The sequence below is a fragment of the Hydra viridissima genome, unplaced genomic scaffold (assembly GCF_058129835.1).
Source record: "Hydra viridissima isolate aposymbiotic clone 2 unplaced genomic scaffold, HvirCarnegie_v1 scaffold_11, whole genome shotgun sequence".
Taxonomy (NCBI): domain Eukaryota; kingdom Metazoa; phylum Cnidaria; class Hydrozoa; order Anthoathecata; family Hydridae; genus Hydra; species Hydra viridissima.
Window position 1 is genome coordinate 6,218,980 of NW_028324310.1, and position 10,220 is coordinate 6,229,199.

Genomic DNA, 10,220 nt, shown 5'->3' on the forward strand with positions numbered 1-10,220 from the left:
CCAGAATTCCGGCGAATCATCGCACACCATGACGACTATATTAGTAACGGGTCAGTACTGGCCCGAGTCTTGCATGCTTCTGGTAAGTTGTCGTATCCCATTGCGATGGTATTTGTTATTGGGGCAAAACTGGCCCGATTGTAGCTTCTGTAGAGTTCTGGCCGAATGTCGTTTTGCCATAACCGCCATTATTTTGAATATTTTCTGCGTCATCCATTATGATTTTACAGGCGCGAAGCCAAATGCTTACAAGATGTATTTCGCAAATTTCTTGCTTTTGCTGTTGTTTTTTTATTATGTTATTATTACAAAACGTATTGTAATAATAATAGCAAATGTACGTTTGCTATTTAAAAAAATGTTGCTTTTTTTTTAAAACGTATAATTATGTTGTAATTAGAATTGCAATTGCTACATCCTAACTCTTGCAGTAGTAAATACTACTGTAAAAAGTTTAGATGTCGTATGATGTAAATAATGTAAATTTCACTTATGTTGGCACACATCATTACAGTAATTTTGTGTAAAGGTAGCTTTGTTTTTATATTAAACAGTTTGAATAACGTTCATGCAAGATATTGATTTAACAATAAAACAGAAATGGTTAAAGAAAAGGCTATTTAAAGGTTAGAAGATAAAGTTTTAATCACAATAACTGTAAGATAATGACGTTTTTAAAAAAACACCTTTTTTATATTATATATATATATATATATATATATATATATATATATATATATATATATATATATATATATAAAGATGATAACAAAATAATGGCATAACAAAAACAAAGAAAAGACAATAACAATATGTATATATATATTGTTATTATGTTTATTTTTAATGTTGTTTTTGCTGTTATTAATTTATCTTTGTTTTTATTATTATATGCTCCTTTATTATTACTTGTCGTTAAAATAATCTTATCTAATTTAAGTTAGTTTTAAACTCATTTTAAGTGACCTTGGTTGTAATCTATTGTCATTTACATTATAATCATGAAAGGACTTTGTCAATTGTCACTTTTCTCATTTTAGCAATTCAATATAAGAGTGAACCATCCAAGTTAAATCTTTATATATTTTTCCATCTTAACTTCGGGATAATATATTGCTCCTGTTACATATATAGTTAGAGTTATTTTAAAAAGCTTGCAACAAATATTTAATGAAGATATCAGTTGTGAAATATTTAATCTACAAAACTCATTTGGTGAGATAACTGTTACCCCCTCATACATATCTACAAAAGACAATTTTCCTGCTATAAGTGAAAAAGTTGTAGATAATAATGATTCAGTTTTTGGAACTGTTGTTAATATATTTTCAGATAACAATGTTAATTTTGAAACTGAACTTGGTCATATTTAAAGTTTAGTAATAATAATGATGATGAAACATTCTCATCAGATTTGACTACCCTATTAGCTGATTGGGCTGTTCAGTTTAGTGTTAATCTGACTGCTTTGTCATCTTTACTGTGTATTCTCTGTCTGTTTCATCCTGATTTGTCTATTTAAAAAACTCAACACAATTTTATAGTTGCATATCGAGCAGGTGGTGATTATTTTTATTTTGGTTCAGCAATTAGTTTAACAAATATTAAACCATGTTTATGATAAAATTGCAAAATTTTTAGCTCCTTATGGGCAGTTTAATATCTATGGTTTACCTTTGTTTAAAAGTAGCAAAATATCATTTCGGCCAGTTTTGTGTCTTTTGCAAGGTTTTAATTTTAAAAAAACCTGTGTGATTCAAGTCTGTTAAGAATCACATTTAGTATCACACTTAGATAAAGTTAAACACATTGCAATTTTAGATGACAGAATTCTCAAGTATGTGTATTCAACAAGTTGATGATGGTTTTGTTGTTTCACCCTTGCTTCACTTGTTATAATTTAATTTGTTTAATTTGTCTATTTTCTTACATTATTACTAACAAAATTAATATGCTTATTTCATACATAGTTTTATATGAGGTAGTACTTGAAATATTTATTTTATTTAGGTTAATTTTACTTGTGTCTTAAGTAATTTTCTTTCCTAATAATAACAATTTTATAGCAACACTGTCTATATTTATGCATTCGATAGCTGCTGATTGGAGAAATTACATTTGGTAAATGTAATTGGCATAGAAATGATTCCCATAAATAATAAATTGTTTTTATTTTTTAATTTAATAAATTGTTTTTGATTTCGTATTTTATTTGCATTAGATTTTTGAGATACTTTTGGTATTTTTAGTATATATATGTACACTACAATGTAGTCATGAATTTAAGTTAAAGGTTGTAATTTATAACTTTTAAGGTTGTAATTTATTGATACTTGTATTATATTCATTAAATTATTTTGTCAATAGTCACTCTCCTCATTTTTGGAATGCACTATAACTATATGTGTATATATATGTATGTATATGCAATAAAATGCACATTAACCTATTGTTAAAGTAAACAGTTTCATTAATTTTTTCTTTTTAATTTTAGTTTTCAGGGTCTTCATTGACATTCAATCAATGTTCATCTGTCAGACGGATTCTTGCCAAAGTGAGTGAAGGAACACTTCATTGCACTGGTTAGTAGTAGTATGCTTAGAATTTATACTTTCAGTTATTTTAAGTAATTTTTGTAAATGTTTATTTTTATTTTACTAGAATTTTAAGATTGAAATTTCTAAGAGATCCTGATTTTTACAGCTGTTAAAAAAGAGCTGGTTATTTCAGTGGAAAACTTGAAGAAGAAAAAGATTTTATTGGGTAAGAAAAAATCTTTATTTTTATTTAACATATATTTATTTGTATGTGTTCAATTGTTATATTTATAATTTTGTCAAGTTAAAGTTTGTATTTAGGTGCTGTAAAACTAAATCATTTAAACTCGGGAGCATCTAGCGAAGAGTTTGAGCGTTGGCTGAGTTTTAAACTAACAAGCGATCATGTAAACTTAACACCATATTCTGTGATGAGGGTACGTCTTGCCTCCCAAGTATTGAGCGAAATGGTAGGAAATGTTTTAAAGCAGTTTGGACCACCAGAAGCTGCTGGAACTGCAGAATTTTGTTTAATGATGGATATGTTTTTTGATTGTTTGAATGTAATGAACAGTGTTGAGCATATAACAAAAAGAAAAGCATTTTTAAAACCTTATGAATCAGTAGATGATTCAAGATTTGCTTGGTTAGATAATTTCCTCTTATACTTTAAATTGTGGAAAGAATCTATAGATCAGCGAGAAGGAAGTTTTGATGAGAACTCAAAATCAAAAATGTTTATTTCTTCTCAAACTTATGAAGGTTTGCAGATTACAGTGCATTCATTCAAAGAAGTTGTTAAATTTTTACTTGAAAATGGTGTTCAATTTGTATTTTCTGAAAGATTCTGCCAAGATGACCTTGAAAACTATTTTGGAAGAGAACGTGCAATTGGTCACAGAAAAGATAATCCATCTATCAAAGATTTTGGCTACAATGACAATACAATCAAGTCACAGTTTTCAGTTCGCCCAATTACTGGTAACATTCAATCTACTAACAATAATATCATGGATATTGAAAATAATCCTTTACCAAAAAGAAAAAAAAATAGTTCAAAGTTAATTCAAATTAAAAACCAACATTAAGTTCTGCTTTTTCACATTTATGAATTGAAAAAAAAAAGGTTATTTTCATAACCACAAAGTTTTAAAAGCATTATTTGTCATTTACAATGGTAAGAGTAACTATAAATGAATTAGCATAAAGGCATTGTTTTTCTTCAAAAAATATTTCTAAACAAAATACAATTGGCGTATTTTATTAAAATAAATTGTTGGGCATCCATCAAGTACAACTAAGTTAAACTTTAAGTGTGTTTTTTTAGAAAAAGGAAGAATAATGAAAAAAAGCTGATCCCTGCCCTAACCCAAACCTTTCAATGTGTTATCAACTTACTTCTAGGTTCTCCCTAAACCAGTCTATGCATGTACCCTCATCTATCTCTAAATCAGTGTGATGCATACATACATACATATATATATATATATATATATATATATATATATATATATATATATATATATATATATATATATATATATATATATATATATATATATATATATATACGCAATTGATCATAACCCTGAATTTACTATAAGATTTACAACAAAAAGCTAACAAAAAGTTTATTGAAGTACCATCTTAATAAATTAAGTAACTATTAAGGAAAATTTTAAACAGAATTAAAGTAGTTTTATGCCATTAATGTTTTAAAAAGATATGTGGCTATGAAAATAGCCTTTTATGTTCAATATTTATGTTAATATCCTTCACTTGCTTTCTTTATTTTGCATTGCAATGAACGAGTCTTGTAGGTTTTCTTTCTCATCTTATGTTATTCAATAATGAGTATCATCTTCCATAACCCTGCAGCGCAGTAAAATTGAAACACACTGTTGGCTATACTTACATACACTTTTACTACTTTTGAATTTAGTATACACTCTCTGAAAAGTATATCCAATAAGATATTGTAAACTCTTTCTCTCTATATCAGTTATTTCCTGAGTTGTATTTACAGATTCAATAGTATTTGGTTTTATATCAGAAAGATTGTTTAATATAAGAGAAGACATTTCAGTGAGTAGTGTATTACTCAAAGTTAGGTTGCTGAAGTGTGAAGCTAGTAGATTTTCGCTCAATAATCCATAATAATCTTGATAAAATAAATCACTATTGCCATTAAACTTTTCTATTATTGGTTTTAACTTTTGCCAAAGATTTTCAGCATCATCTATTGAAAAACTAAATTTCTCTCATGAGAACTGTTTTCTTATATCAAATGGCAGACACATGTCCATTTGCAATAAACTTGCACATTCTTCAACTATGCTTTTCAGCGTTAGTGGTGACAATGTATTATACATTTTGGAAGAACCTATTTCAAAACTCTCTAAAATATGCTTCGATGCAATGTGTCTCTTTAAACCTCTAATTGTCTTGTAAACTTTGGGACACTGAATGCATGCATGTTGTTCGACATTGTCTCTATAAATATCGATATCAGAAACAATAGAATCTATATTTGTAACTAAGTTAATGTCATTGTTCAAAAATCCTCCTTCAACCACGTCAAACAAACATTCTAAATCACTATTTGTCTCGAAATCGCTGTTAAAAGATGCCATTTTTTGAACTTGTGCAGGTTCGCCGGGTCGTTGTGTAGTTTTCAAGTTAAAATCGAAAAACAATGGAAACGGTCCGTGTTTCCAGACTATGTATTCTTATGACTATGTTCTGAGCCATCTCAGGTGATTTAAGGCATGTCTCGTTTTTATGAGTGTTCGGTTGCACCACCAAACACTTCTTTTGAGCATAATTTTTTTTGGCAAACAATTGACTAAAATGAACATTACCAGGCAAAAGCTGTTAAAAATTAAAATACTAATTTTTTACGACGTTATGGGTTATGACGGATTTTGTCTTTTCTGAAAAAGAAGAATATCTTTAAAAATTAAAAATCTACGCACATCTATTCCAGTAATTTTCAATCTAGTACACTTCGATAATTGTTATTATCCACTTGTACAATTAGTGATTGATGGTACGATCAGAAAATCCGACGTTTTTTATAATCTTCCGGCGTCGTCCCTAACACTACTAAAAGAAGCAATTATCGTTAACGGCACTTAGAGCAATAAAGTCGATAAGAATAATTAAGATTTTTTTTGTCGGGTGAAACCATGTGACCAAATTTACATTTTTATTAGACATGAAGTTTTAGATTTTTAAATATTTTGCAGCTGTTTCAAGCAAAACAAAAATCATTTTCTAGTTTGAAAGTTTTACATGAAAATATGTTAAACCAGTTGTCTTGTTGCTATGTTTATCTTTTTGTTATTGGTTTTTACTTGAAAATGAATTTAATGTTTCACCTAATCTTTTCTAATTTTTATGATTCATTTTCTGTGTAATATACTTGGTATATGTAGGAAGTACATACATGCATACATACATACATACATACATACATACATACATACATACATACATACATACATACATACATACATACATACATACATACATACATACATACATACATACATACATACATACATACATACACACACACATACATACATACATACACACATACATACATACATACATACATACATACATACATACATACATACATACATACATACATACATACACACATACACACATACACACATACGGACATACATACATACATACATACATACATACATACATACATACATACATACATACATACATACATACATACATACATACATACATACATACATTCATACATGCATGCATGCATGCATGCATGCATGCATGCATTCATAAATACACACATACATACATTCATGCATTCATACATACATCTAATTTGTTAATTTTTCAATTACTAGTACAAGTTTTGTGAAATTTTCATTTTTCAGCAAATATAATGATAAAAAACAAGACAAGTTTTGAAAGTACAAGGAAAAGTTGCAAAATCCAAATGTTTTTCATCAATTATTTGTCTTTAGTCAACCTTGAAGCTTTTATTAGTGGTGGGTCTAAATAAAACCTATACAAATATAAAAGAGAAATTATTTTAATTTCTTCCTTGAATTCCATTACACTTTTTTTTCTTTCATTATATGATAACTACATTATAATGTGTATAAAATACAAGGTGCTGGATTAATATTGACAATTTTTTAATCCTTGTTTCTCATATGACAATTAACAATAAATATCAAGAACTCTTCAAAATGCAATATATGGGAATGAGATCATAGTGTTAAGCAGATTGTTTCATCGCAAAGGTAAGAAATGATAATGTTAAATACTAATTAATCTTTTTTTTTTACCGATAATTGATCACTTTAAATAATTGTATTAAATCTCACAATAGGGTTTTGCTAAATTTCATTCTTTCATCCAGCTTCTCTATTGTTAATTTTTAGAAAATACTTTGGAAAACTTTTGTAAGTTGACAAAGGCTGATATATCCAAGGTTATGTAAAGCATATGGTGGATCAGACTGATGGCAGGGCCAGTAAACCTAATTTTAATGCAATTTAAAAGACAATCTTTAACTGTATTTTGTTTTAGAAAGAAAATATTTTACTACCTTATGTTTATCTATAAGTTTTTATTTCCTAAACTCAAGTAAGTTATTATCTCCTGATTTGTTTGAGTCAAATGTTAAGATGTAGCCTGTGCTTGGGGTAATGAAAAGTGAAAAAATAAAATTATCAGGAAAAATATACACCAGCGTCAACCTTTAGCCTTTTTGTATTATAGGCAAGTGACAAATACCCTTTAAAAAGTCAAAAGACTTTTAGAGGGTATTTTACTACATTTTTCCTATTTCTACCATGCAAATTTTCAATTTCTCAAAAAAAAAAAGTGTACAAAGTTGAATAGGTTTGGAACATTTAAATTTCAACCTAAGAACATAGCTAAACTCTATAAGTGTTTTTATATGGAAGCTAAAATTTTAGGAGGCCTAAAAGAAATTCATCATTCTCAAAAAAAAAGTATGAAAATTTTTCAGTGCCAGTTTCTTCACATTCGTATCGAAGAAAGATCTAGTAAATTGTCCTATTTTTTCCTTTAAAAAAAATTTGGTTGAACCAATAAAGGCATTTCTGAGCAGTATTCTCAAAAAGGATGTAATATTTTGGAACCTCAAGTTCAGTAAGAACTTACACTTTAAATTTGATAACGGTATATTTAACGTCTAACTCTTAATGAGATCAATCCCGCGAGGTGAAAACACGTCACACGCGTTTAAACAAAAATAACACGAAAATAAAACGAAAATTTCTCAGACTGGCCTTAAATCACCCGAGATGGGATCGTCTGCCAACCCTACTATATAGGTACGTGCGTATCTGGGATTTTACGGCACCGATTTTAAAGACAAAAGCTGTGACCTTTTTTTTCACAGCGTGCTCGAAGTCGGTGTGGTAATGAGGTATTTGTTTGTCTTTTTTTTTAGAATTTTATATTAGCTTAGACTTTGTTAAAAAAGTAGAATGTTTTATGTTGAATAAATTATGTTTTTTTTTACGTGTAATAAATTTTTGAGTTTTTTTTATTGCTATTTAAAATTGTGTTCCTGTTCTGGCACTGCATTGACATTGAAGGCATGTTGGTACATATTTGAAATTTTCCAGTCAACTGTATAGATCTATTTTCTATGTGCCTGCCTAATTTCATTAAAAAATATTCATGACCACATACCGTATTTTTCGACCCAGTGGAGGTACCATTTCCACCTCTTTTAGCGTTACTGTGACTGTTACACTTTACAAAACTGTTTCTGCTATTGTTACTGTTACTTTTTGTTATAAATTCTGTTGTTTTTTTTACAGTTACCAGTGATTTTCATTCGGTTTTAAAATTTCGTTTCTGTTCCGGAGGTGCATTAATATTGAAGGCATGTTGGTACATATTTAAAATTTTACAGGCAACTGTATAGATGTATTTTCTATGTCCCTGCCAAATTTCATCAAAAAATATTCATGACCACATACCCTATTGTTCCACGCAGTGGAGGTATGTATTTCCACTTCCGTTACATAGTGTTAGGGGGAGGGGCGGTTTTTGACAGTAGAGAATTCAGTAAATTTGTTTTTTTTTATTCATTATAATGAAATATTTTATTAGAACTGTTATTTATATATTTATTTTTCATTGAAATTCATTAGTAACGATAAAAATAAGGCGAAAATGCTGAGGCTTTAATGTATTTAAAGATCACCTCCATAAATATATATATATATATATATATATATATATATATATATATATATATATATATATATATATATATATATATATATAGTATAAACACTTATCTATTTTTTTTAAACCTTCTGAAGGAGTTGAACAGACTGTCAAAGAACAAAAAACTAGATAAATGTTTGACTCTTTTATTACTGCTCTCTTCTTTAAGAATATTGAGCACTCTATTTGTAAAATACACTAACAATGTTAGTGTATTCGACAAATAGAGTGCTCAATATTCTTAAAGAAGAGAGCATAATATTGTTATATGTTAGTAACATAATAATGTATAATATTTTATAACATAATATAGTTATATGTTAATAACATAGTAAATATATATACAGAGCCGAATTTACAGGCAGGCCAAATATGCCATGGCCTAGGAGCCCCGCAAAAAAAGGGGCTCCAAAATCGATTTGCAAATTTAGCAAATCCAACCGTGGACTTTTTAAATGTAAAATTGAACTTGGAAATCAGCAACTGCAGAATCCAGTCTTATGATAACTCCAGCAATATGACTGGAAAATATAAAGGAATGAAAACTAGAATTTTGGAGTTCAATAAGCTGGCAAAATTCTTGCCATGTTCAGGTCATTCTCTTAAATTCGTAGGAGAGGCTGCTGTAGATTGCTGCATTGAGGGAATCAATTTTTTTGGTATTGTTCAAGAACTGTACAATTTTTTCTCTGCTTCCACAAAGTTGTGCAGTATTTTGGAACAGTTTGCAAGTAGTTCATTGAAATCACTTTCGAATACTCGGTGGAGAGCTCATGCTGACTCGGTCAAAACCATTCACCAGAACTACAATAAATTAATGGAAGGATTGGTCAAAATCAATGAGTGTGAACGTTTTGAAACAAAAACTAGAGCTGCGGCTGGAAACTTACTATCAAAAATGGAAACTTTTGAATTGGCTTTACAAACAATAATATGGGATCAAGTTTTGCAATGAATGAATGCTGTTTCCAAATAATTGCAAAGTGCAACGATTACTCTAGATACTTGTGCTGAACTTTATTCATCTCTTGGAGATTATCTTCTTGGATTAACTAACACATTTGATTTAATAGAACAAGATGCAAAATTACTGTTACCAGACATAGATTATTTACAAAAGAGACGCCGTAATAAGAAAGCGCTATTCGGTGAAAACCGATCAGAAGAACCTCAATTAAGTCCACGTGAAGATTTTAAGACAAATGTTTTTTTAAGAACTATCAATAATCTTACTAGAAATTTAAAAGAAAGAGCTCAATGCTATCAGGAATTGAATGACAAATTTGTATTTTTAATAGACACGAGATTCAACAAAGATAAGCTGAAGACATGTGTTAATCGTCTGGTGGAAGACTACACGGAAGATACCGATGATAATTTTTATGCAGAAATTGAACATCTACATCTGTATTTGAA

The 10,220-nt window shown here is 28.8% G+C and overlaps 1 long non-coding RNA gene and 1 pseudogene across 1 annotated transcript; one reads left to right on the forward strand and one right to left on the reverse strand.

Moving 5' to 3' along the window:
- Positions 1 to 4,135: 4,135 nt before the first annotated feature.
- On the reverse strand, positions 4,136 to 5,188 carry LOC149881915 (uncharacterized; annotated as a pseudogene).
- Positions 5,189 to 5,705: 517 nt separating this feature from the next.
- Positions 5,706 to 7,150, forward strand: LOC149881916 (uncharacterized). Its single transcript, XR_016445119.1, has 2 exons — positions 5,706 to 6,832; positions 6,974 to 7,150. It is a non-coding gene; the product is annotated as an uncharacterized LOC149881916 (long non-coding RNA).
- Positions 7,151 to 10,220: the final 3,070 nt, after the last annotated feature.